This window comes from Protopterus annectens, chromosome 5.part0, assembly GCF_019279795.1.
Source record: "Protopterus annectens isolate FY-2018-M chromosome 5.part0, PAN1.0, whole genome shotgun sequence".
Classification (NCBI taxonomy): Eukaryota; Metazoa; Chordata; order Ceratodontiformes; family Protopteridae; genus Protopterus; species Protopterus annectens.
In genome coordinates this window covers 540,438,961-540,466,686 of record NC_056735.1, presented here as the reverse complement: position 1 = coordinate 540,466,686, position 27,726 = coordinate 540,438,961, and positions in this window count along the sequence as shown.

Genomic DNA, 27,726 nt, shown 5'->3' with positions numbered 1-27,726 from the left:
CTAGTCACCTGCTTAAAGTGACATTACCTATTAAAGTATTTAAAAATACTGTATCTACAATGTTATCATTAGAACCATGTATTAAATAACACACAATGCAAGCGATCACATAAAACTAACTGTGTAAGATAATAGTCGGCAAGTTATAAGTGTACAAATTCTACAGAATAAAGCAGACTAACTTGGAACTTATCATTGACATCTTAAAAATGCATCTCTAAACAACTCAAGCACCTTATCCTTGACTTGAAACTTTTCGTTAGAAAATTGAACTTAACGGTCCTATTTGGTAATAACACCACTTCCAATAATGACTTTAGAGTGTCGAGTACTTTTAACCCTCCCCCTACATCAGACTTTAAAAACATTTGAACAAGTTTGTGAACTGGATTTCCGACATTTTATGGAAGAACACAAACTTGGTAATAGTAACAAGTGGTTCAACATTACACCATATGAAAATGACTTGTTAAATTTGTTAAGATCTTCTTCAGTAAGAGTAGTGAAGCCAGATAAGGGGAGTGGGGTAGTTATCTTTGATTTTGTTGATTACAACAATAGAATGCTTGCTTTATTGAATAGTGAAGCTTACTCAAAAGTGTCATTAAACAAAGTGAATGTTGCATATGGTCGTTTTAAGAGTTATTTTAGCGACTTATTTATTGAGTCACTGATAGATATTGATATTTACAACTACATTACACTTTCTTGGCCTAAAATTCCAGTACTTTTTGGTATCCCTAAGGTCCACAAAGACCTTACTGATCCACCAATGAGACCCCTTATTGATGGAAGAGGGTCTATTACTTACCCTTGTGCCAAAGTCGTAGACTCAATTTTGAAGAAATATATGTCATTAGAGCCACAGGTCTGTAAAGACTCTTGGTCGTTTTTGGACAAAATTAATAACTTGAGGTTTGATAAAGATAACAACTTTTTAACTATTGATGTTAAAGATTTATATACATCAATCCCACATTTGGAAGGGATTGAGTGGGTTAGCCTCATGATGAAATCTAAGGATGCTCCACCGCAGGAAATCCACCTGGTGGAACTCTTATTGGACTTTATTTTAACCAACAATTTTTTTGTGTTCAATAATGAGTTCTACTTACAGAATTGCGGTGTAGCTATAGGTTCGTCCTGTGGAGCAAGTTTCGCCAATTTGGTGATGGCATTTTGGGAAAATGAATTTATTTTTAGACATCCCCAACACAGGGCAAACCTTGTATTTTATACTAGATTCTTAGATGACATTTTTGTCCTGTTTAAAGGTAACGAACATCAGGCACAAGAGTATTATTGGCTACCTGAACTCAACTACTGAGTTCTTAAGATTTACATCTAGTTTCAGTTCAAGTAGCATAGACTACTTGGACTGTAAACTTGTCAAAGACATTTCCTATAACAGATATGTGTCTAGAATATATCGAAAAGAAACGTATTCCAACTCATTTCTTCATTATTCTAGCAATCATCCTTTTCATCAGAAGCGCTCAATTGTAAAAGTTCAACTTATCAGAGCAGCAAGGATGACTACTTTGGAGTCAGACTTTAATGATGAATGTCTGCAGTTAAGTAATATGTTCGAACAACGTGGGTACCCATTACATCTGATTCATTCTTTGGTATTGGAAGTTAGCCATAAGAGACAAATTGGTTTATTTAAACCTTTTCTTAACAACAGCTTATTAAGTCGAATGTGTGACAATTCTTTGAGTCCAGTTAGGGGTAATACTAACAATGATTTTTCAACTGTAGAACAAGTAAAAATTGTGAGGTCAACTAACGAGTTCCGAATGAGTTTTACAACAATTTTTAGCAATGATAGTCACATGATTCGACTTATTCGCAACAACAATTGGGAACTTATTCTACTTGATAGGTCTTTGACCAGTAAACTCGGTCACGTACCAAATCTTCTTTTTAAGAAAGGAGCAAATCTTAAAAACTTGCTTGAAAGAAGAAATATGGGCCCATTTTCAAAACAAGTAGGGATGACCATCTGTGGACATTGCAGAATGTGCAAACACATTGAGATAGGTGAAAGCATTGACATAAATGGTAGGAACTACAAACTAAGGAGTAAATATCATTGTAATTCTAAACTTGTGGTCTACATAGCTAGGTGCCAGGTATGCTCAGCCTTTTACGTTGGTAAAACCAAACATAAGTTAAAGCAAAGAGTCTATGAGCACACCTATGCTATAGAAAGGAAAAAAAAGAAAACCCTTTAGCAAAGCACCTTATGGAGCACAGTAACCACAAGTTTTTTTTTAAAGTCATTGATCATCATGTAAGTTTCGACCTTAGAGGAGGACCATTTAACTAGATCCTTGAAGAACGTGAGCTGTTATGGCAGGTTAGACTTAACGCATTCTTAAGCCCTGGCTTAAATGATGCTTGTAATATTTCCTGCCTTTTGAAATTAAAGAGCTTAAATAGATGACATGCTAACTTGTTATTTCACCAGGGCTCTTTATGTGCAGATAAAATGAATGGGGTAGATTACCATGTTGTATGTGTAATACAACGTGATACTATCTAAATTAGAGATGGAGTTTTTATTTAGCCGAAGTACACTTTAACCCTATGTTAAATTAATTAACTATTTTATTCATGCGGTTTATATGTCATTATTTTTAATGTCTCTTGTCAGTTATTGAATGACTGATTGTATATAGTTGGCTGTTGGTATACTTGAATTGTTTAGAGATGCGTTTTTAAGATGTCAATGATAAGTTCCAAGTTAGTGTGCTTTATTCTGTAGAACTTTTACACTTATAACTTGCCGACTATTATCTTATGCACTTAGTTTTATGCAATTGCTTTCATGGTGTGTTATTTAATACATGGTTCTAATGATAACATTGTAGATACAGTATTTTTAAATACTTTAATAAGTAATGTCACTTTAAGCAGGTGGCTAGTTTTAATAGGTGTTGCAGTTGATGCCGGTCACATGATGGATGGAAAGTTATTTATTTGCTTTGTATGTGTTTTATGTTTTTTGAATCTGAAGAAGTTGGCGCACTAGCGTCAACGAAAAGCGCTTCATTTTATTTACAATAAATATATAACAGATTTTTGGCTTACGGACCTCCTTTACTGTTGGATTTTGTTAGAGTTACTACAGTTTGTTTGCTTCGTTTTGTCTTCATGGCATCTGGTTGCTAGGTAGTTATTTGAACAGCTGACTGATAGGAAAAAGAAAAATTTCAAACACCTGACTGTTATTTTTAAAATAAGACAATTGAGACTGTTAACCTGGAATATAAAAGAAACTGCTGTAGTCAGTTGAACAGCAGTTAGTTAAGAACAGCAGTTAGTGAAGAGTTCCAGTCAGTAGATATCCAAGAAAAAGAACTCAGCGAAAACTGTAAGCCTGCCTTTATCTTGTTGTTATATTTTAGCTTAGATCCTGAACAATATTTTCTAGTTACATAATGAAAGTTTAGCTATTTAGAGTGTTTGTAAGATGATGGACTTCTATTCTACAGTTTAATTTTATATTTCTGGTGATTGAATTCTGATGTTCATTGAAAGTTATTGATTTACATTCTTGTAATCAGTTTACTTTTTATTAAATGTTTTTTTTATTACTTTATACTGTGGCTGGATAATCAGGGTATTCTTTAGAGTTTAGAGAGTGCTTATACCTGTTTGATACTCCCCAGGTCACCTGGAATGTCTGGCTTCTTCTGGTCATAGCTATCATTTATTCTGATATTTAATTTTTAATAACTGATCACCCTTTGAAGGGCATGTAGACCTGTCTGACTCTGGTGGCAGTGTTTACCATTTGTATTGGGGAAGGAACACAGCTAGAAATCTGTGCCAGGCTTCCCATAAGTGTTTGCGTGTGTGAGATATGAATTTAGTTTGAGTGAGAGTGAGTCAGATGTCTTAAACTGGAATACATTGCTCTGAAATATATGATAAGGGATTACATTTAGGGTGGACAGAGGTATATAGTCCAGTCCCAGGAAACAGAGCATGTTACTATTGTGCTCTTGAGGGAAATTGTGGAATTTTACTTGTCTCTTTTGTGCTCTGGTGTTTTCTGTGACACTATCACACTGGAGTCTGTGGTGGGGAATGAGGCTCTTTAGGTAGTGACCTGGGTTTTAAGTGGGATGTCACATTATTGGTGGCAGTCTGATGGGATATTAGCCAGACATCACAACAGTCAGACCACATTATAACAGAAACGATCAATAAACCACGAACCATCACATGATGGCTAGAATTTGCCTATCTAAAATCTATCCCTTTCTAACTACAAACAGTGAAAATTAGAGGCAAAACAACAAAATATAAATTGAAGTAAATCTTCTTGTCTACAAGCTATCCCTTTCCTCCTACAAACTGAAAAACAGAGGAAAAAATAAAATATAAATCAAAATAAATCTGCTCTTAGGCAATTGCATATTCAATCACAAATCAAACAGGATTGTTTCAGAAAATCTGCCACATAAACTTGGACACACACACACACACACACACACACACACACACACACACACACACACACACACACACACACACAATATCAGAGTATGTTTTTTGACATATTACTCATGCATTGCACTAGGGCGGCCGTGGTCGTGCAGCGGTTAGCATTGCCTCCTCACAGCAAGAGGTTCTCTGGTTCGATCCTCGGCTGGGGTGCCTTCTGTGCGGAGTCTACATGTCCTCCCTGTGGTTGTTTCTTTCCTGGGTGCTGTTCCTCCCACATCTCAAAGACATGCTGTAGGTGGATTGGATACTATAAATTGGCCCTAGATGTGAGTGCATGTGTGTGCCTTCTGTGGAAGGTTGTGTGACGGGCTGGCAACTTGACACCGTAAAACTCCATTGCCAATCATGAGCAAACAGGTAATCTGCTGTTGTGACCCCTAACCAGGAAAAGCCGAAAGAAGAAGACTCATGCATTGCACTAGCAACCTAGCCTTTCTTACAAGAATTTATGAGCTACAATAATGGCAATATGTTTGAGTACAGCCACTTAACAGAGCAGGACTCCATATTTTCAAAATACAACATGCACAGCATGAAATCCAAGTGAGTATGCAAATGTGCACTAGTGATTAGAAATTGTAATGGCATTGTCCATTTCTACATGTTAGTTTAGTGCTTATGGTTCACCTTTCCTCTGGATGTCCTGTGCATATTTAATAGTTTTGCATCTATACTGAGTCTCCACGTAACATTCTATTGTAGTCAGATGGTACTCCTTCAATGTGCATCATCAATGAAACTACACTACTAGACTTGTAATATGCACATTTGTATTGTAGACACTCAGAAATGCATATGCAAAACAGAATGTGGCTGTATCTTTTGAGTGTCTTAAAAATAAAAATGATTTGCTAGTCATATAGGTCATACAGGAAACATGGTGAAAACATTATTTCATGGAAATATTTGCAATATGGTTGGAAATACAGTGGCTGATATTATACTAGTTGGTGGTGACAATAGCTAGAATAGACAGTATTCTGCAAAATGGCATGGATTTCTCTGAAACATTGGCTTGCATTCAGTCATAAGATAATGCTAAAAATCAGTAATAAAGTATAGCTTCTATTCAAACATTTTATTAAAGAACGATGGGTGTTATTTATTTATTTATTTATGTTTTTAAGTGTACTCAACAGTTCTGAAGATGTCACACATCCATCATCAACCAATAAGATATTGAATGACAAAGCATGTTATCAGAAGCACATGTAAAGATCACCAGTGCTACAAATGTAAGCTGCACATTTGTCTCATATACTTAGAAAACAAACCTGCAATTAATACTTGACATCTGGGGTTGTAAGGCTATTGCTTAATTAAAAAAAAACATGGATTGCGATGTGTAATATGAATGCATACAAATGCAGTGCATAAAGTACTAGGGAAATTCCGTGGCATGAGCATGCTTAGAAAAGCATGACATTTGATGTTCTATTTTTCAGTTGCATATTATGGAACAATTAATGCAAAGATATGTTCAAAAAGTGCATTATTTTACCTGTTAAGTATTTTTTATAGTCTCATAGGTAATTATTAGGCTAACACCACTAAAGGGTTTTTTAAAGTCTAGAACCATGATTCCCAAATATATCTGACACACTTTGATCCCACTCTTCATAGGTGTATTGCTTAGGCATGGGTGATCAATTATTTACAAGTTTCTGCTTTCTAATAGGTGACATTCCTTGGGTAAGTTTATGATTCCCCATCCACTGGTTACTGTTGAATAAGTTCATAGAGGGACTCTGTTTCACGTGGGCTGGAAGCCTGTTCCAGAGAATGGTTAGTGACTGAGGCACAAACCTGCCCCTCTAACATGTCTTATTTATGTTGCAGATGAGCTCTAGGTCCCTAGATCAGGTGCTTCTTATGCCCTTTGTTTTGCAAATGTGTATCGGGTCCATAAGAGTTTGAAAAGAGTGTGCTTTGCAGGCCAGGCATAGGTAACCTCTCAGCAGTCTGTAGAAGACTAAGTCCAAGGATAAGGTTTTGAGGACATGTTGTCTATATCAAGTAATTTTTTGTTTGGAGCCTTTGTGGATGCTCCAGTTGTTGCATATGCCTGGTCAGTTGCATACTAAATAAGACATTGTGCTCAATGACTGGCCTAATGAGAGCCGAGTACAATGGAACAATGGCATTGTTGGACCTAGGTACCTTACCCTTGCGATGACATTGAATTATTTCCTTACCACAGTTGACACATGATGGTCAATGGCAAGTCACTGTCTAAATACGTTCTTAAATCCTGACCATAGGGTCAGTTCTTTGTGGTGTATAATCAATGCAGAAATTTCCAAGGTTGGTTATCTTTCCAAAATATACTATTATGCATTTTTTTGGCATGGGATTGTAAAAAATGACTCTGGCACCAGTTATTAGTCTGTATCCTGTCTTCTTAGAGAATGTTTATGTCTTTGAGGGGATCCTGTGACTGTGCCTGATTTGCCATCATTTTGAACATGGTCAATCAGAAGCCATTGACAATGGCCTTTACTTCACAAATGTAGAAGCCAAAAAGAAGCAGCCCTAGCACCAAGCCCTGGGGTCACCGCTAGTGACTGGCTTTTTTTTTTTTTTTTTTTTGCGGTAGCCTCACCTATCCTAATGTCTTGTGTCCGATATTTGAGCCAGTTAGAAATACAGTGGGTGATATAGAGGTCTATACACAGCTTGCAAGCTTGTCTACAATGCCTGAGCTATTTTGTTGAATGTTTTGGATAGGTAGAAGTAGTCATTATGCACCATTTTACCCTAACTTCTTGCTTTGGTTATCTTCTTGATGAAGTCCACCAGAATGAGTAGACATGGCATGCCCTTGACAAAACCAAACTGGGATGGATCCAATGTCTGAAGTTTTCATATATCACTATTTATCATGTCCATGATTAGTCTTTCCATGGCCTTACATATGAGACCAGTCAGACCTATGGGTCAGTAGTTTCCCAGATCCATGGATGGCTGTCCCATGTGTAGTGGGATAAAAACAACAGTCTTCCACTCTCTTGTCTCAAAGCCTGTTCCAATGGTGTGGTTAAAAATGTCATGTTTCGTGCTATTACATAAGCATCCTGAAATATTATCAAGTCTCATCAATGCAATGTTTTTGGCCTTGGAAAGTGCATTGTGAACCTGATCCCCAAGGAGAGTTGGAGGATCTATGGTTGGGGGTACATCTTGAGAGCTGCCTGTGGTTGAAAGTGGGGTAAAATTGGGGCTGACTTTATCAGCCAATAGCTTTGCTATAACCTGTGGTGCACTATAGGTGTCTTAATTTACAACTAGCTTGTCACACTGTTGTGTACTGCCTTTGAGGTTTCAGACATAGTTGAAGAATGCCTTGTGGTTGTCCTTAGGCTGGGAGTCAAGTTTCAGAGCAAATCTGGTTTTGTTAGGCTCAATTTGTCTTCTGAGCTGTCTGTTTCATTTGATGAGGGAGGTCTTACCTTACTGGGCTTTGCATTTCCTGTTTTGGCCATGATTTTCTTCCTTTTATTAAACAGACTATTGATGTTAAAATTTCACCTGGGTGTAACATTGTTGGAGCTTGTCTTGTGTTTTTTTTTTGTTTTTTTTTGTGGTAAGTACTGCTTCTTCTATTCAGCTGTATACATGAGTGCAAAGGTGTTATTTTTTTTTTTTTTGGTATTGACACTGGCTCATAGGGTAATAGTTTCATAGGTGTTTACTAGGCCAATGACCACAAAGATCTTTTTAAGCCTAGCCATGGATCCCAAATCTCTAACAAGTTCTGATACCCTCGATAAGTGCAAGCATGGGCTTGGGAGATGAAACATTGACAAGCAGGGGCTTTGGAGATAAACCATTTAGAGGCTGCCTGTGTCCATTCCAGATGTAGATACCAAACCAGGGATACATTTCTTGTTCCCCATCCAATTGTTCAAGTTTCACATGAATTGGGTTAGAGAGGAACTCTGATTCACATGGCTGGGAAGACTGTTCCAGAGACAGAGTAGTCTCTGGGATACATACCTGCCTCTCCAGCAGGTCCTACTTATATCACAGATAAGGTTTAAGTCTTTAGAATGGGTAACTCTGGTGCTGTATGTTTTGTGGATATGCATGAGATTCATCATAGTGGGGTTTGGCAATGCCCTGTATGCCAGGCATAGATCTCCCCCTTCAAAAGCCTGTAGGAGATAGAATACAGGGATAGGACCTTGAGGCAGTCTGCGTAGAACATTTTACTTATGCCCTGTATTCTTTTAGTAAAGAACCTATGTGGACATTGCAATTGTTAGATATGCCTGGTTAGGTACATACCAAGGAGGGCAGTGTACTCAATGATAGGCCTGATGAATGCTGAATACGGTGGAACAATGACTTTCTTGGTCTTAGATGCCATACCTTTGTTCATAAGATGTGCAACATAGAATGACTTTACCACTACTATAAACACATCGTGGTCAAAGGCTAGATTACTCTTTATGTGTGTCCCTAAGTCCCTAACTATTGGGTCAACTCTAAAGGGACCATTGTCATTATGATAGTTACCAGGGGCGGATGACTTCCCAAAGGATACTATTATGCATTTCTTGGCATTTAGTTTTAGTGAATTGCTTTGACATCAATTGTTTATCTGTGTCAGCCCTTTCTGGAGAACATTTCTGTCAGTGTGGGATTCAATGACAGCTCCTAAATTGCAATCATCTGCAAATTTAGTCAGCCAGAGACCATCAACATTGACCTTGACTTCAGAAAAGTAAATACCAAAAAGGAACGGTCTAAGGACTGATCCCTGAAGGACTCCACTTGTGACTGGTCTCTTTATTGAGGTTGACTTCCCAGTTTTAACTTCTTGGGTCCTCTCGGTGAGCCAGTTGGCTATCCACTGGGTGATATACATGTTTGTACTTAACCTCCTGAGTTTGTCAACAATATCTGAGTGGGGTATTGTGTCAAATGCCTTGGCCAAATCAAGGTAGGCAGTGGGAACAATTTTGCCCTCATGTATTGCTTCAGTCACCTTCTCAAAGAAGTCCACCAAGCTGAGTAGGCATGACTTGCCCTTGACGAAAACAAACTGGGTAGGGTCCAGTGTCTGGAGGTTTATTATATCACTACTGATCATTTCCATGATAATTCTTTCCAATCCTTTACATAAACGAATAGTGAAACTTATGGGTCTGTAATTTCCAGGGTCTGTAGATGGCCCACCTTTGTGTAGAGGGATGACTGTTGCTGTTCTCTATTCATGAGCCACAAAGCTTGTTTGGAAGCTACAGTTAAATAATTTAATTTAGAAGGCATCCTGGGATACTGTCTGAGCTCACTGATGCAGTGTTTGTGACCTCAGAGAGAGCATTAGGGACCTGTTACCTAGTGATAGCAGGGAGAGTTATATTTAAGTTTTTTCCAGAGGGAAGTTTGAGGGAGAGAGGGGAAAAGTTGGAGTTGAATTTATTGGCCAGTAGCTTTGCTGTATTTTCTGGATCAGTATAGATGGCTCCATTTACAATTACCTCTGCACACAATTGTTTATTACTTTTCAGATTGCGGACATAGCTAAAGAATGCTTTTTGGCTGTCCTTGGCTTGGAATGCCAGAATTAACTTATATTTGGCTTTGGTAGACTTTATTTGTCCTCTGAGTTGTTTATTTTGTTTGAGATTGCTTTTATCCTGCTGGGTGCTGCATCTCCTGATTTTTGCCATGATTTTCTTCCTTCTGTTTTACAGCCTATTGATTTTCTAATTCCAGCAGTGTGGCTTGTTTTTTGAGTTAGTTTTGTATTCTTACTGGTGGGTACAGCTGCCTCTATGCAGCTATTAACATGTTATTCATAGACAGTAGTGTTCTCAGAGTTTATGGGGGCTTTGAATTTTGCCAGTTATCACTTAATAGCAGGAAGTTAGCCTTAGAGTAATTTCTGAATACTCCAGGCTTATCTGGGGATCCAGGTTTTATTTTACTTCAAATGAGACTATTTTGTGGTCTGTCCTTACCAGGGAAGGCAATACAGCAGGGGTATGCAGCACTCTCCAATATTAGTGAAGACCAGATCGAGTATGGTTGCACCTCTAGTTGTTGTATTAACAATCTAGTCCAGGGAGTTTGTGTTTACAAAATCCAGGAATCTCTGTGTCTGTATGTTTGGTGCCATATAGGATTCCCAGTTAATAGTTGGATAATTAAAATTGCCCATGAATATGGTATTGGATTGGATGGTGAGTGTTTCCATTCATTTTAAATACATGGTATGGGTTTTAAGGGTCATAGAGGGGTCCTATAGCTTGAATGGAAGTGGTATTAGGTTTTGCCTATGATAATTTGAACATGGGGCAACTCAAGTCCATTGTCCTGTCTGACCGACCTTGAGGTATATTTATTTTTGATGTAAATCAAGACACCTCCACCTTTAGTCCCTGTCTGTGTAGCAGCTGGTATAAATGTGTGGAAGGCATTATAACCTTGCACTGTTGCTGTGCACTCTGTGGAGTGACCACACAGACATCAGCATTCTCTAGGTGGAAGACAGTTTCTAGGGTGTGGAGTTTTATTTTTGTTTAGACTCCTAGCATTGAGCACTAATACCTTTGGATTTTCTTGGTTTTGATTTGCTATTGCCAGAAGTAATTTCAGTTTGGCCTGGCCTAAAAAGGCACTATGGGGAAGACAGTGTTTTAGCTAATATTCAAAAGCCTAGAGGGGAGAGGTGCAGACCATCCCTGGCAAAGCAGCATGGTCTGTTGACCATCTCATTCCATGCTGACAAATATTGCATCCCCTTAGAATATCAGAAACTAAGCCAATTATTAAAGTCATTCATCTTTTGTTTGTATTCTGGCAATCTTCCTTTGGAAAGGTAAAATGCTGCTCAATGCTATTCTCATACCAGCATGAGACAAATATTCCAAGAGCTCCATGATGTCTCTCTTCATATAGTCTATTGCATCAGTAGCAATGTTCCCTGAGTTTAATTTGTCAGGGTGTTAATTAAAAGTAGGAAGTTTGCTTTGGAGTAATTCCTAAAAGTTCTGGAGTTACCAGGTATCCCAGGTTTTATTTATTTATTTATTTTTTAAAGGAGCGAGCTTTATTGCATGACCTGACCAGTGTGGTCATTACACTCAGAAGTGGTGTGAGGGGTGTATTGTTCTCACATATTGATGATGAGGAATAAGTTAAGGATGTTGGCATTAATAGTAGGTGTATAGACTAGTTAGTCCAAGGCATTTTTGCTGACAAAGACTATGAATTTTGGGCCTACAACCATTGTGTATAATTCTCAGTTTATAGTTGGGTAGTTGAAGTCATCCCTGAGTATGTTTTTTTTTTTAATGAAAAGTGACTTAGGTTTATTTAAGTAAGTGGCATTGGTTTCCTGAGTTCTAGAAAGGACCTATAGCTCCCAAAAATATGATATGGGGCTTTACTTATTGTGAGTTATAAGTGGAGGACTAGCCTTGAAGCTTGATTGCTTTTGATGTAAATTGAAACACCTCCAAATTTTTTCTCCTTTTTGTACAATAGCTGGTCTAAATGTATGGTAGGCATTATAGCCATGCATTGATGGAGTGGTCTCTGCAGATTTAAACCATGTTTAAGTAACTACACATTTAGACATCTACATGCCCTAGGGTTAGGAGCGCTTGCTGTGAGTTAAGTTTTTTGTTTTGACTCCTGGCATTGAGCAGTGTTTCCTATAGTAATTCTGTGTCAGTTTAGTTCTATTGGATGGTTTATCAATGTCTAAAAAGGCACTATGTATGTGGACAAGGTTTTAGTCGATATTAGAAATCCAAGAGAAGACGGGTACAAATGATTGATGGTGAAGCATTGATATTGGTCAGCTGTATCCTTTCAGGTGAACAAATACCATACTCCCTTTTAAATGACACAACAAGCTAAGCCAATTATTAAAATCAATTATTTGGTTCATACTTTGTCATCATCCTTGAAGAAGGTAGAATGCTGTTCAGTGCTGGGCTCATGAATATTTATAATGATTAACATTTGAAATCCTAAGCAGCATTATTTAGAACAGAAAACAATGAAACTCCAAAATCCAAAAAACTTATCATACATTCAATGCAGGGGTGCAAACTCCTCCTGTACACCCATACCTCATGCTAATTATATACACCTGCAGTGGGGAAAGGGCAAATTACATGACCCTGCAGTAACTAGAAATCATTTAATTTCCTGTTTTCAGTGGTTTTGTTTGGCACAATGCCATTCAGCATTAAAATGACTCCCCTGTCTTCATATAGTCCAAAGAGGTATGTCTCAGGTGACTTACTCCCACATGGACAATGACTTAGTCATACTGGTACTTGTGATCCAGTGAAATGAATGTATGAGTAATCTTGCAGAAGCTGGCCCTTGATAGGCAGCTGGCCATAGCCCTCTCCTTATTCATCCTGGTGAGTTGGACATCTTTGTATGGACATTTAACATCAAGCGTTGCAGTTTTATGTCTTACTTAAAATAGGGTAGCAGCCATCCAGTCCCCCTACTTATTTACCACAATAAATGAATAAATAATTTTGAAAGAGTGATTAGCTATTACAATTTTTCTTTGAAAGAGCTACTGATAACTAAAGTCTCATGATTCAATAAATTACAGGAGTACAGCACACATATCAATTAGTGACATAAAAGATAAAAAAATACCAATAACAGTTATCAACAGAGACAGTAATTCTCATGATCTATTACTAGAAACTAAAATTTGTACTTAGTAAACTGAATGATGACAGAATACATTCAAAGCTTCTGCAGTTAAAGCAATTTTACTCAACACCACATAATAGCTTTACAGCAATCAATTAGTGCATAGCAGCAAACCTACAAATTCATTGAAACAGAACTATGTGTTTTCTTATACCTGTGGGTGGATCTCTCAGAGGTTTTGTTCATTGCCATGAAACTATAACCTTCTACTGACGCAATGTCCTGAACTTACATAGACAAGACAACAGAAAAATGCTGCATAACATCTCAAATTTATAGTGATTTTGTTCCCGTCAAGCAGTATAATTTTGTATAAGGAACATTTATAAGTGCCAGTTAGACAAAAGGCAGAACACCTCACTTAAAGTAGTATGAATTTAATATTATTCAAATCTTTTATTTTGTAATTTTTCAAATACAAGTAATAACTTTTTCTATGTGGCATAAATGGAACAAATTTTACTTCCTTTATATGTGTATGCAAAACTGATTGCATAGATTTGAGTAAATATGGAAATTAAATAGATTATTCAACACATAAGTACATTTTAGGATCAAACATTCTATGCTTTGCTGCTCACTGTGAAATAATTATGATTTAGATTTTTAGTAAATTTCTTCAGTATCCAGACTGTCTTTTTTTCCTGAAGGATCAAACAGCCTTCTAGTGACAGACAAATTCTCTGAAGGTGTATCTCCTTCCATTTCCAAAATGTATGCCCCACAACAAATAAAAAGAGGGTACAATTTGAAGCTAAACATGCTTCTGTTTATAACTTAGGCTGCTCTGTGACATATTGGGATAAACCTGTGAATATGCTGTAGGTGATTTCAGTTTTAATAGTGGCTCTGTTGTCTGCAGAAGCTGGCAGTATATAATGGGAGTGAATGACTACTGACCTATGCATCTGTCATAGGGGAGGGGTGTGGCTCTAGTGTGCTATATGCATTTCATACTATATGATGAATTTAAATATAAATTCAAATATCTAAATTTTGTTTTTGAGTGGAGTTCAGTTAAAACCTATTTAGGAGGTAAGCCATACTTCTCAACTTATTTGCTCATGTACTCTGGACAAAACAAAACAAATGGAAGGAGAGGAAAAAGGGTAAAAATTAGGGAAAGATGTTTAAATATTGTTCTTATACACTTATAAAAATGTTAGAGTAGCATGCTTTGTGTTACTATGCATTTACTGAAGGATATGAAGTCTGCAACTCAAATATTTGTCTATTTAATGAATACAATTCCTAATGATTTGTCAGAAAAACACAACTTTTTGTGGAACAGACCAAACATATAAGGCAAAAATCAGGACATTCTGCAAAATTCAGGAATTCTGGACAGTTGAGAGCTATGCAGCAATCATACAACTCTTGTAATTATGCAGGTCAGTCACCAGTATCCCTCAGACTCAGGAATTCTCTGACAGGAATATGCCAGTGCTCTGTGAAAACTGCTCTGTCACTAATTTTGATTTCTTTGTTTACAGTTTACGTAAACAGAAGGAGGAAACTGATGCAGAATAAGGTGAAGTCCCAAGACTGGAATAAAACTCCCTCATCAGCCCCAACAAAAAATTGAGATCCCTCATCAAATCCTCTAAAGCTAGCTATGAAAACAAAATTGCAGCAGATAGTAAAGAAAACCACAAGGCCTTCTATACTTATGTAAAGAATCACCACGGCAACATCCCAGATTTGCTCTGAGCTACTGCACAATGGTACCTTTTATAGTGAGTACAGAGAACAAACAGCTTCGCAAGTACGGCAGGTGCAAATGGCCAAAAGATTCCAAATGCAAACAAAGAGGCCAGCACCAAAGTGTTGTAGCATAGGATATTTAGTAATTACATAGCATCATATCAGTTTCGGCACACTTGCCTTCCTCAGTGAATAAACATGCTATGACACAAAATTACATGTATAGTAGTTAGAACACCACTTCCTGTTAAGTCATTTCCTCCAGTGTCATTAATAAAAACAAATAATATTTATAAAAACAAATGATATTTATAAGTGATCATTTAACCCTGGTGAAAACAGACCTCCTAATTTAATAACCCAGTATTTTCCTTTAGTATTCAAAATAGAGTGCCAGTGTAGTTTATTAGTTTTGTCTCCCTGGATCTTATCTATCACATTGAAACAAAACTGGGCAGTGGTGTGTATAGTATTGTGTCTGTATAGGGCATTGGTTAAAAGTTTGTTACGGATGTCACTATAATGTTCAGACATCCGAATACATAGAGGTCGGGATGTTTGTCCAGTGTAGAAAGCTGAGCAGGTGCAAGTGGCTAAATATACAACCCAGTCAGATCCACAGGTCCCAAAACATTGTATGTCATAAACTTGTTCCGAATTCTTACTTGTACATTGTTTGGATTTGTATATATGTTTACAAAAGGTGCAGTGGCCACAAGGACATGAGCCCAAAAGTTTATCCCCTTCGTTGGTCAGTTGATGGTACATTAGCTGTCCACTTCCCTGCTTTTGGTAATGCGCAGAATATGATCCCAATATTTTGCCTCTATGATACAAAAATTGACACTGTTTCCCCAATGCCTGGTTCAGCTCTTCATTGGCCATTAAGATATTCCAATGCTTGGACACAACTTCCCTAATGAGATTGATATTACGCCCATAAGTCGTAATAAATCTAATCAGCTCCGATTCACCCACATGAGTTCTGTCTTTATATGTAAGTAACTGAGTCCTATCTAGAACAGATGCCCACTGGCCAGCAAATTGTATATCCTGTTGTCTATAGCCCTGTTCAGTCACAGCCTCAACCCAGGCTTTGTCCCTACCAAATGATGCACTGCTACAGTCATCCCTCTCCACAAAGGAGGAGTGACTACAGACCCTGGGAACTATCGCCCCATTAGCCTGATGAGTCTGATATGCAAAGCTATGGAACCCGTCATCATGGAGCTAATAAACAAAGGATAAATGGAATCTCCAAACTCTGGATCCCACACAGTTTGGTTTTGTGAAGGGTAGATCATGCCTGCTCAATTTGGTTGACTTCTCTGAGTCAGTCACCAGAGCTGTGGATGAAGGCAAGGTGGTTCATACAGCCTACCTTGATCTGGCCAAGGCCTTTGATACCATTCCCCACTCAGGAATCATAGAAAAACTCACTAAGCTAGGCATCAACCTCTATATCACTAGGTGGGTTGCAAACTGGCTCACAGGTAGAACCCACAGTGTGAAAGTAGCTGACTGCAAGTCAGACTGCTGACCAGTCACGAGTGGAGTCCCACAGTGTTCCCTCCTGGGTCCTCTACTGTTTGGTATCTACCTCTCTGAAGTCCAGGCCAACATGAAGGGACTCTGGCTGACAAAGTCCACAGACAATTTCAAGTTGGGAGCTATTATTAACATCCCAAGTGATGTTGAAATCCTACAGAAAGGCCTCACTGCGACCAACGACTGGTGTCAGAATCATGGCCTCATGCTCAATGCCAAAAAATGTGTTGTCATCCCCTTTGGGAAAAACACGGTTCCCATGAATTACCATATCGATGGTAGTCCACTGAACACAGAAGTCATTATAAGAGATCTGGGAACACATGTTGACAGCAATCTCTCTTCTGACCACCACATTGCCACTGTGGTCAGAAAGTCATTCTGTGTGGTACATCTCATTACTAAGGGATTTGCATCCAGGAAGAAAGAGGTCATTGTCGCCCTCTACTCTTCCCTCATCAGGCCAATCACTGAGTACAATGCCTCATTTGGCATGTACCTCACTAAACACCTGCAACAACTGGAGAGGCCGCAAAAGTACCTCACAAAGAGGATCCTAGGCCTTAAACATTTGTCCTATATGGACAGACTAAAAAAACTCCAACTATTCTCTGTCTCATATCACCTACTTAGAGGTGATCTCTGCTTGACTTACAAAGCCATGTCTGACCCAGCTCTGTTAGATGCTACATCTAAAGAAATCCCAATGCATTCACACCACACACTCCAGAGACCTCAACCTTATTATCACAATCAATAGAACATGCTGGAGGGACAGGTTCATAACCCAGAGACTGCCCATGCTATGGAATATACTTCCCATACATGTCAAGCAGAGCACCTCACTGGCCCTTTTCAAGAGAAATCTTGATGAGGGATGGGAAATAGAAAACTCACCCCAGGGATCTCTTTAGTGGCTTTACTTGACAGAGGCACAGGGAACTAAGGTCGGGTGGCAAAATGCCAGGGTAATCCTATGAACTAGGCTTGTGAAGACCCCAGGGCCATTAGTCTAGTACACACCTATGAACCTATGACCCTATGAAGTGCAATGCTGCATCTATTTTGATCTTGTTTCATTTCAGTTTGTTCAACTTAAAGGCTGGTATTTATAGTCATTGCAGAAATATGGGGTGGTTATCTGCCACATCTGTGAGTAAGCATAGCTAAGCAGTAATTCATATATGCCATTTACATTAATTGACACTGCCCATGATTTAGTACAAGCTAATTAAGTATAAAGACATGTAAATGAGAGACCATGCAATGCTGCATATGCTAAGGAAGTGATCTTGCAATTCATAGTCAGATACCCCCAAGCTGTACACATGTCCATTGTAAAAACTGCTGCTGCATGTCTTGTATCTACTATGCAATCCATGAACAGTGTATGCTCAGTGACACAAAATTAGTTATTTCCCCCAGTGATCTCTTTAGTAGCTTGTCCAAGTATGCACAGGCACTCAAATGACACCAGAATAAATTGTTTTCCCCATTGATCCCTTCAGTAGTTTATCCAAATTTACACAAGTACTCAAATGCCACAGAGTAAATCATTTTCCCCAGTGAGTCCTTCACTAGTTTGATTATGTACAGTATATAGAAGCTGTAAATGTCAGAAATAGAAGTTATTTCCCAGTCTTACCTCATTTGAGCTGTTTTGTATTTTAATATTTCCAAATCAATGGTTTTCTAACTTCAACTCCCCACCACACACACACGCATTTACTCCATACCTCTCGACTGTCCAGATTTTCACAGAATGTCCAGATTTTTGCCTCATATTTTTGTCTCTTTCTCATAAAATTGTGTGTTTCTGGCAAATCATTAGCAAACTATTGATGACTGGAGATAGAAAATAACAACACACATTTAAATTTCAGACTTTATACCCTTCAGAAAAATCACACTAATACAAAGTCTGTTATTCTGTCAACTTCCTAAGTTTGTAAGAGCAATATTTAAAAATTGTCTCTATTTTTGGGCCTTTGTCCCTCCATTATTTCTGACTTCATCCAGATTTCCTGCTCTAAGAGGTTGAGAGATATGATTCAGTCACCCATGCAGTCACATTCCGATTCCAGTATCTTCACACACACACACACACACACACACACACACACACACACACACACACACACACACACACACAGTGACAGCCACCCCAACACTTTTCCTCAATTTGTATCTATCAAAAATACTCCAAAACTAGTGAATGGATGATTACTGTCTTTTGACAGCATTCATATTTTCCTACTAGAATAAACTTTTACCTGGCCATGCAGTTCTCTGAAACACAAGGCCTAGGAAGTTGGAAACTGTGTACATATATGGGGAGAACACATGGATTAACAGAATTAGCTGCTCTTTCCCTGTCAAAGTTCTGACAGCAACTTGCCCTGCTCTATGTCTCCTTTCTTTGGGTGCTCCTCATACGGCTTCAAACCCTACAAGAAATCACCCCTTCTAAGGAAGATGTCTTGGGACTGCCTAAACCCTAGGCTCCTTCAGCACAGTCAGCAATCTGCTCTTTTCCCTGTCGAAGTTCTGACAGCATGTATGTGGTAATTTTTAATTAATACAGGCTTAGTCAGTCATTGCAGATGCTGGTGTCTTACATTTGATAATGTAGGCTTAGTTAGTCATTGTAGTTACTGGTGTCTTACATCAGCGGTAAGTACGATTGCACCCTACTGCAGTCCATTTCTTCCCTCCCTCCCTCCCCTGCTATATTTTATCTCTACCCTGCCCGCTTTTTGATAAAGCTGTTAAAATTCTACATTATTCACAACTAAGTGGCAACATTCACCCATAGCTCATACCACTTCCCACAAGTCTAGCCCTATCCACTAACCATATTAATAGCAGTTCCCTGTCCTGTCTTAGTCTGTATATCTAATCTCAATTTCTCTGTCTCTATGCTCCGTAATTTCTCTTCCTTCCGGCATAATACCCTCTAGTTCATTATGCCCTAGCTTTTGGAAAACCCAGTGCCCTTCCAGTTTTGAGCAACTTTCTAATTAATTAATATCAAAATTAAGGCTTACAAAAAGAAAACAGTGAAAGAAAATGTCCTGAGCTCTCACTTACTAAAACTTTTCCTTGTAGCTTCACTACATTGTTAAACTCCAAACCACTGATTGTTTTTTCTTTAGGATTTTTTTCTCCTCCTCAGCTCTACCTGCTCTGTTCACCCTTTGGGCTCACTCCACTCCCCTACTCTTCCCCCATTTCCCACCCACTCCCAGCACACCTACACTTATTCTCCCCATAACCACTCCCACTCCAATCCATCCAATAACATCACTACCTCTATCACACATCTCCCCACCCATCTTTACATCACTCCCCTATTTCCAGTTAAACTCCTACCCACTACTACTCATCTCACTATTCCTACCTATTTGATACCAGTTCTTTACCTTTTAAGCCCAAAATATTATGTCTTCTTCCCACAAACTCTAGAGACTTCCACTACACCATTATGCAACCTAAGCTTACATTCATTCTTCCCCTAATACTTCTTCCACTCCTCCTCTCCTACTTCTACCTCCTTACCACTCTACCTAATATATCTCACTCCCACCCTTTTCACATAACATCTTCTTACCATCAGCATGAGTCACCCTTCCACATACCTCATTCCTCCCTATCACTACAATTTCAACAAAATTCTTCCTTTCATAGACAATAACTCCTGTTAACACTTCCTCAGCCCTCTTTCTAGTCACTTCCAACCTCACTTCCCTCCTTGCCCCAAAACAAATTACTAAGCACTCTAAATTCTTTTTTCCAAATTACTAAGCACTCTAAATTCTTTTTCTCCCACGTACTTCAACTTATCTCTATTCTCCGCTCTGGCAATATCCATCCAAACCCTGGACCCCCTGTCATCCAGCCAACCAGCTCACCCCTATTACCCAATCCCCATCCCACTTAAATCTCATCTTTTTGCAACCCTCATTGCCCAAAGCTTATGCAACAAAACACCCAGGTTACATGCCTGGCTCATCCATAATCACCCTGACATTCTCTCTATCTCTGAAACATGGATAACACCTCATATAACTGACCCTGAAATTACTACTCTTAACTACAGTATCATAAGAAATGACAGAACCCAGAAGAAAGGTGGTGGAGTAGCTCTTCTTTTCTCCTGCTCCTTATCTGTGTTACCCTATAATAAGGCCATACCCCAATTTGATACTGCTGAGCTAACCTTAACCCTCCTAAAGATAAATAAACACAAAGACATCTGTATTGCTGCCCTATATATTCCTCCCAACAGCAACATCCTTATTCTTGAGGATATGCTCTCTTGGGTTTCTAATAACATACAAAATGAAACCATAATTCTGGGCGGTGTTATCATTAATTGGGCTACCATCCAAACACCCACAAACTCCCAAAATCTAAACTTATATAACTTCTCCCAGCTAATTAACTCACCTATTAGACCCTCTAAAGACAGCTCCTCCAGTAAAACTCTAGAATGGATTCTAGTTTCTCACCACCATACTATCTATTAGTGATCATCTTCCCACATTCACCTATCACTCTCCCTTCTCTCTACATCTATATCACAATTATATTTCCACTCGCTCCATGAAAAAACTTCAATTCACAAACCTTCTCCAACTCTCTAAAACATATCAACTGGAACCCACTAAAATCCCTTCCCTTGGATATTGCTGTCACTTAGTTTAATTCCACATTTATTAACCTGTTAAACAGCTTTGCTCCCCCTGCAACTAATAAACAGCTTTGCTCCCCCTGCAACTAAAAGAGTTAAATACATTACCCCCTGGATAACCAAACAGACAATAACCCTCATGCACCTCCAGGACAAAGCATGGAAACATTACAAAAAATGCAAAACGTCCTCCTCCCTGACTGATTATAAGCAACTCCATAACAAAGTCAGCAACACATAGCCTCTGACTGGAAATCTTACTTCTTCCTACTTCAAAATAATCACAATACTAAACTAAAAAATTTGGAGCAGTATCGCTATCCTCATCCATCCTGGTAAAAAAGAAAACCCATGCCAGGATCCTAATGCCTCTGATCTCTCCTTAGCCACCCAGTTTAACTCCTTCTTCATTGAGTCAATAGCCAAACTCACCACATCTTTTACAAATAATATACCTTCATCACATACTCCTACCTCCGCAACACACCCTCCCCTACCACCAGTACTTCTCAACTCCCCACTTTTTCTCTCAAACCTATATCTATCTATAGAGAAACTCCTACAAATATTCAAACCATGTTCAAATGTCCCAGATAACCTTCTACCTAATTTCCTCAAGCTTGCTGCTGACGGCCTGGCCTTCTCCATCTCCATCCTAATAAACCACTCAGTATAAGAATCCTATGTACCACTACTCTGGAAAAAAGACTTCATCACTCCCCTTCACAAAGGGGGTAAGAATATCAACATCTCTAATTTCCGTTCCATCACCAGCCTCTCCTCTATCTCTAAAATCCTACAAAATGTATTCATATACAACTACTATCCTACCTGCTAGATAACCTCCTCCTAACTCCAATACAACATGGTTTTCGACCTGGACACAACACCACCACTGCTCTCCTCTCTTTCCTTGAAGTTGTTAATACCGCACGTGACACTGGTAATATTGTATCTACCCTACTGCTAGACTTATCCAAAGCTTTTGATACTATCTCTTATACCCTGCTCTTGTCTAAGCTCTCTCACCTTAATCTGTTCACCTCCACTATCAACTGGTTCTCCAGTTACCTCTCTGATAGGCAACAAGCCGTCAAGTGTAAAAACTGTACATCTTCTTTCCTAAATACTCCAACAGGTGTGCCACAAGGATCTATATTAGGCCCTTTACTATTTAACATATTCATAAATGACTTCCACTAGTGTACTCCTAAATCCAAACTTTCTCAATATGCCGACGATTCTACTATTATCTGCTCCACTGAATCCCTCCTCAAAAGTCTAACATTAACTCAAGAAGTCTTCTCTTCAACCGAGTGCTGGATGCTAAATAATCACCTAGCATTAAATGCTTCCAAAACTGAAGTCATGATATTCACCCCTACCAAATGTACCATAACTGACAAGACATCCTTCAACGTAACTAGTCAAAATAATACACCTATTGAAACTGCGCCCCACACAAAGCTTCTTGGCATTCTTATTGATGATCAGTTAAAAGTCGACATTCATCTTCAAACAAACAAAAAGAAAACCCACCAGAAAGTAAGCATTCTTTATCACCATAACCACTAACTTACTCCCTCAACCAGACATGTCCTCTCTACCACCTTCCTTATTCCCTCCCGCTTGTATGGTGCCCCCCTCCTTACTAATCTTCAATCCAATCTAAAGACAAATCTAACTTCCTGCTATAACAAAATTGCTAAATTTGCCACAAGAACCAGATCCTCAACCCACCACTGTAATGCCCTCCACATACTAAATTGGCTCAAACTGCCCAACCATCTCTCTTACATCCAACTTACCTATGCACATAAACTCATCTTTAAACCCTCTCTCGCCTACACTCTCAAAATGCATCAGCCAAGTAGATTACTCAGGTCCAGCAATCAGAATCTGCTTGAACTATACAAACCTGTACATACTCCAGGCAAATATCTGCAGTCCTTCTCCCTAGCAAGACTTTGGAATTCTCTTCCTCCACAAATTTGTACCACCAATAACCACTCCATTTCCACCTTTAATCTCAATGGGAATGTTCATGCTCCCACCCCTCCTGACTTCCCTCTATCTCTCCTCACTTTTTTCCTACCTCTCTTCTCCATCTCCTACTCTCTCACTTACTACAACTTTGACCCCCCCCCCAAAAAAAAAAAAAGATTTTTTGTTTTTAAAACTATTTGTTGTTATATTGTCTAATTTCTAAACTAGGTAGGAGCTGTTTACTACTATGTTTTATAACTATGTAATATCTTTTGCTGTTATATTGTTTCATCTTTACCCATGTTGGAGCTTTTCTTCCCAGGACTCTATTGAACATGGGCTCTTCTGGCCCATTGGACTATCCTGGTAAACAAACGGTAAATAAATAAATAATAAAAATTAGCCACTTACTAGGATGAATGAATTAGCTTGCACCTATAGCCAGCCTTAGGCATAGGCCAACTAAGCAGCCGCCTAGGGCGCTGCTATAGCAGGGGCAGTTTTCCAGTAATCTTGCTGGTGTAGGTAGACATGGATGGGGGCAACAGGTGGTGGTGAGGGGGCGCTGTGAAGCCCTTCTGCCTAGGGCACCAGTTGCCCAAAGGCCGGTCCTGATTGCACCTTAGCGTTTGAGACCACTGTCTGAGCTAACGCCCCCTGAAGGAAATACATCAGTAGTACACCAGCCTAAGAATCTGAAAGGCTCAGTGATATGTAGAAACCTTCAATGATAAGGCTCCTGCATTGTGATAATCCTTTATGAATCTCATGGACTGTTTCCCATCCTTTGCTATTATTTTATTGCAATTAGTTTTACTTTGAATTTGTTCTCCTTTACGTTTTTTAGCTTTAAAAGTTTTTGGTTAGTACTACTTAGTAAAGGTTTCTGTGGCATTCTTTGATGGCAAAGGGATTAACTCTATCTATATTGTGGGAGTCGCTGAGAAGTATTATTTTTATTTATGGGAAATAAAAAAAGCAAGATGTAAAGGTTATCATTAGGTTGGGAGGGTGGCCTAATGGTTAAGGTATTTGCCTTACAAATACAAGGTACAGTGTTTTAGTCTCACAAGGGACAATTGGCTAGGCTTAAAATGGCTCGCAAGGGCAGTTAGCTTAGTACTAATCTATGAACCTATGAACCTATGAATCAAGGTTCTGTGATTGCTGCTCTTTGACTATTTTGGATTTTCCCAGCCTACCCACTCTGTCCTTGTTGGCTTTTAAACCTGGGGCTCTTACATTGCTTGTCATTAATACAAATGTAACTACAGAAGCAGCTCCTAGGCTTTTCTCATTTGCTGTAGCTAGTGAGCACTAGATGATAATATTGGGATGTCCATCTCCTTAAAATGATAACATTTTAGTTGTATTCCCTTTTACATCTTCCCATCCAATATCTGCACATCTCAATAGCTACAGTTTTAACCATGTTTTCCAGCTTGCTTTTATATCACTGAACCAGTTCTTAGTACTGTTACACAAAGATGTGTGACTATACTGCACTTCACTTTTTGAGCTGCCTACTTGGCCAGGCCTGGAATGATTGTTAAACTGTTTGTTGCCATAGGAAAAGTAAGCCTTTTTACTCTACATCAGTGTTTCAGAAGGGTGGATTTCACTTGAACCTTCACTAACTGACTGGCTCCTTTTTCACCTTGTAATACCATTTTTTTTCTGACATTATCTGTAAGAGCATGGAATGTATTACTGCCGAACTAATTAACAGTGGCATAGACAAGCTCAAAAGCTTAGGATCAATCCATTTCATTTCTTTGTCAAGGTCACAGAAGTCTTATATGAGGGTGTGGTTGTTCACATTGACCACACTGTACTTGCTAACACATTTGTCTCACAGACAAACTCTCAAGTGATTGCATTGTCTCTTTCCTTATCTTCTGGATAGCAAAATGACAGAACTCACATTGGTAATATAGCCCTAGCAGAGTCACTTCAAATGTTCCACAGGGATCAGTCTTGGGTTGTCTCTTGTTTTAAATTTACTTTTTTGAATGAAACCAGACATCCAAGATCTCAGGCTATCCATTTGTTAATGATTTTTAAATAGGAACAGTTGAGGTACTGGTATTGTCTAGCAGGGCCTACACCAGACCACTAGCTGGTGTGAGAACCACAGTATCAATCATAATTCCGAGACATAGAACAAAGTTACCTTCAGTAAAGCTTCTACCACCTCCACTTATGACACTGGTGGCACCCCAGAAGAGATTAAGCTATTGATTTATTTATAGACAGTGGCATCTCTTTTGATCACCTTGTGCTGCTTGTGGTTAAGAACACCTTTGTCATGCACACATATCTGTTGGGGCATCTCATCTAGGACTAAGAATGTCACTTACTGTGGATAAGCTTCTCAGAAGCCATCCAGATGTAAGCTTAATATTAGCTTATTAACCTCTGCTCTCGGATGCTGCATGATGCATTGCCAATATGAATTACAGTTTTTGGATTCTGTTGCTTAGTCATAGCAATAAGTTCCAGATAGTAGCATAATAAATATTATTTCATATACATTTTTTAAATTGAGAGCTGCAACTTTTTTTATGTTACATAGTAGATGTTGTGTGCATATTTTCTATCATTTGACTGCTGTGTTATGACTATTTTTTATTTAATTTATTTCGATACAACCTAGTTCATACAGGTTAAGACAGATAAGGTACATGGCTTAAATTACACTTTATCCTCATAATTATCATCATTTTGTGAAACTGCAAGTTGTGATTGTTCTTATACTTTTATTAGAAAAGTTTGGGGTAACAGAATAAGAAACCAGTGCATCAGTATCGCTCCAGCTAAGGCATGATGCAAGTTCTCTGATAAGCAAACTTAAAAAGAACATGAAGTGGAGAGGAAAAAGGTTAATTTCTCAGGAAAGTTTAGAGGAGGTCCATAATGGTAATAATTGGCAAACTATACCTGAATAGATTGAATTTTTTCCCATATAAAAAAAGGAGACATTACTACCTAAAAAAAAAAAAAAAAACAGAAGCATCTTATTTTGTTGTCTGCGTCATGCCAAACTCAAATAAATAATCCAAGCACAAAAGTAATTTATTTATTCAGTTAGTTCTAAATACGATACACAAAAGCTACAGATACATTAAAGCAATATAGTTGTAAAAAACTATCCCCAGGATTCAAGAAGCTCGGAGCAAGGACGGTTTTAGCCTTGCACCGAGCGTCCTCACTACAGATAGCCTAGTACGAACCTATGAACCTATCTGCCCTAAGGCATGTATAAGCCTAGCCAGAGTGTATGTGGCTTACACCACCCCATAGGATGAGAATACTACGCCCTTTTAGGGTTTAGTTTACTATGCCTCTGTTTAGTAGTGACACAGAGATGACCGCCGGGGTAAACCTACGATCTCCCATCCACTCGTCGAGATTTCTCTTGAATAGAGTCAGTGAGGGGCTCTGCCTAACATGGACTGGGATTCTGTTCCAGAGTGTAGGGAGCCTCTGGGTTATGAATCTGTCCCTCCAGCATGTCCTATTTATTTCTGTGTTGAGGTTTAAGTCACTTGTTCTCGTGGTTCTGATGGATTTGGATTTTCTGAGGTGGAGCATGTCCATTAATTCAGGATTGGACATGGCCTTGTACGTCAGGCACAGATCACCTCTGAGTAGGCGGTATGCGACTGAATAGAGCTGGAGATTTTTCAGTCGGGCAGCATATGACATATGTTTAAGACCCTTTAACCTCTTGGTGAGGAACTTTTGGGGTCTTTCCAACTGCTGCAGGTAGCACCTTATGAATATGTATGAGGGCACACCTCTGCACCCTTGACGTGCACAGGAAGCATGTGCAAGTGCAGGGGGCATGTACAAGTGCTCTATGGAGGAGTAAACATGCCCCGACACTTGCAAAACCTACTATGACTACTAGTATAGCCCGCCCCTAATAGTAAGTCAGTAATTCAGTGTCTGTGGATACCGAAATATATGCTAAGCATACATGAGTGTCCACGAACAGTGAAATAAAATCGAAGTAGTAAACACACAGGCACGTAGTGGAATGTTGAGCCCTGTCCTTAGACCTTTCACAATTAGATTTCCTGTGTCCCTATTATACATCTGAATTGCTGCAATATTGAAGGTGTAAGCAAAGAGCAGTGTGTTTGTGCATCACTGCCCTTCGACAAGCGTAGCTTGCACATCATATTCATTCATATAGAGAAAAACATGTGGAATCAATGTAAATGTCAATAGTGTAGTCTTTAGAGCATCCACCTAACAAAAAGACATTCACGGTTCGAGCCCAACAATAGCACATGTCATTTTCCATGTGGAATGAATGTCATTTTGCCGTAAAACCAACATAAGAGTATCACATGAGATATTTAACTTAAATATCATTCAAGCAAAGTGGCACTGTCATAATGAATAAGGTACAATTAAGCAGGTGTAAGCACAAATAAGCAGCAGTAAGCACATATAAGTACCAGTAAGCAAGTCTGAGTGCGCTTGTGCAGGTCTAAGCAGTGCCCAGCATAGGAAATGTATATACAGATATATAATATATATATATATATATATATATATATATA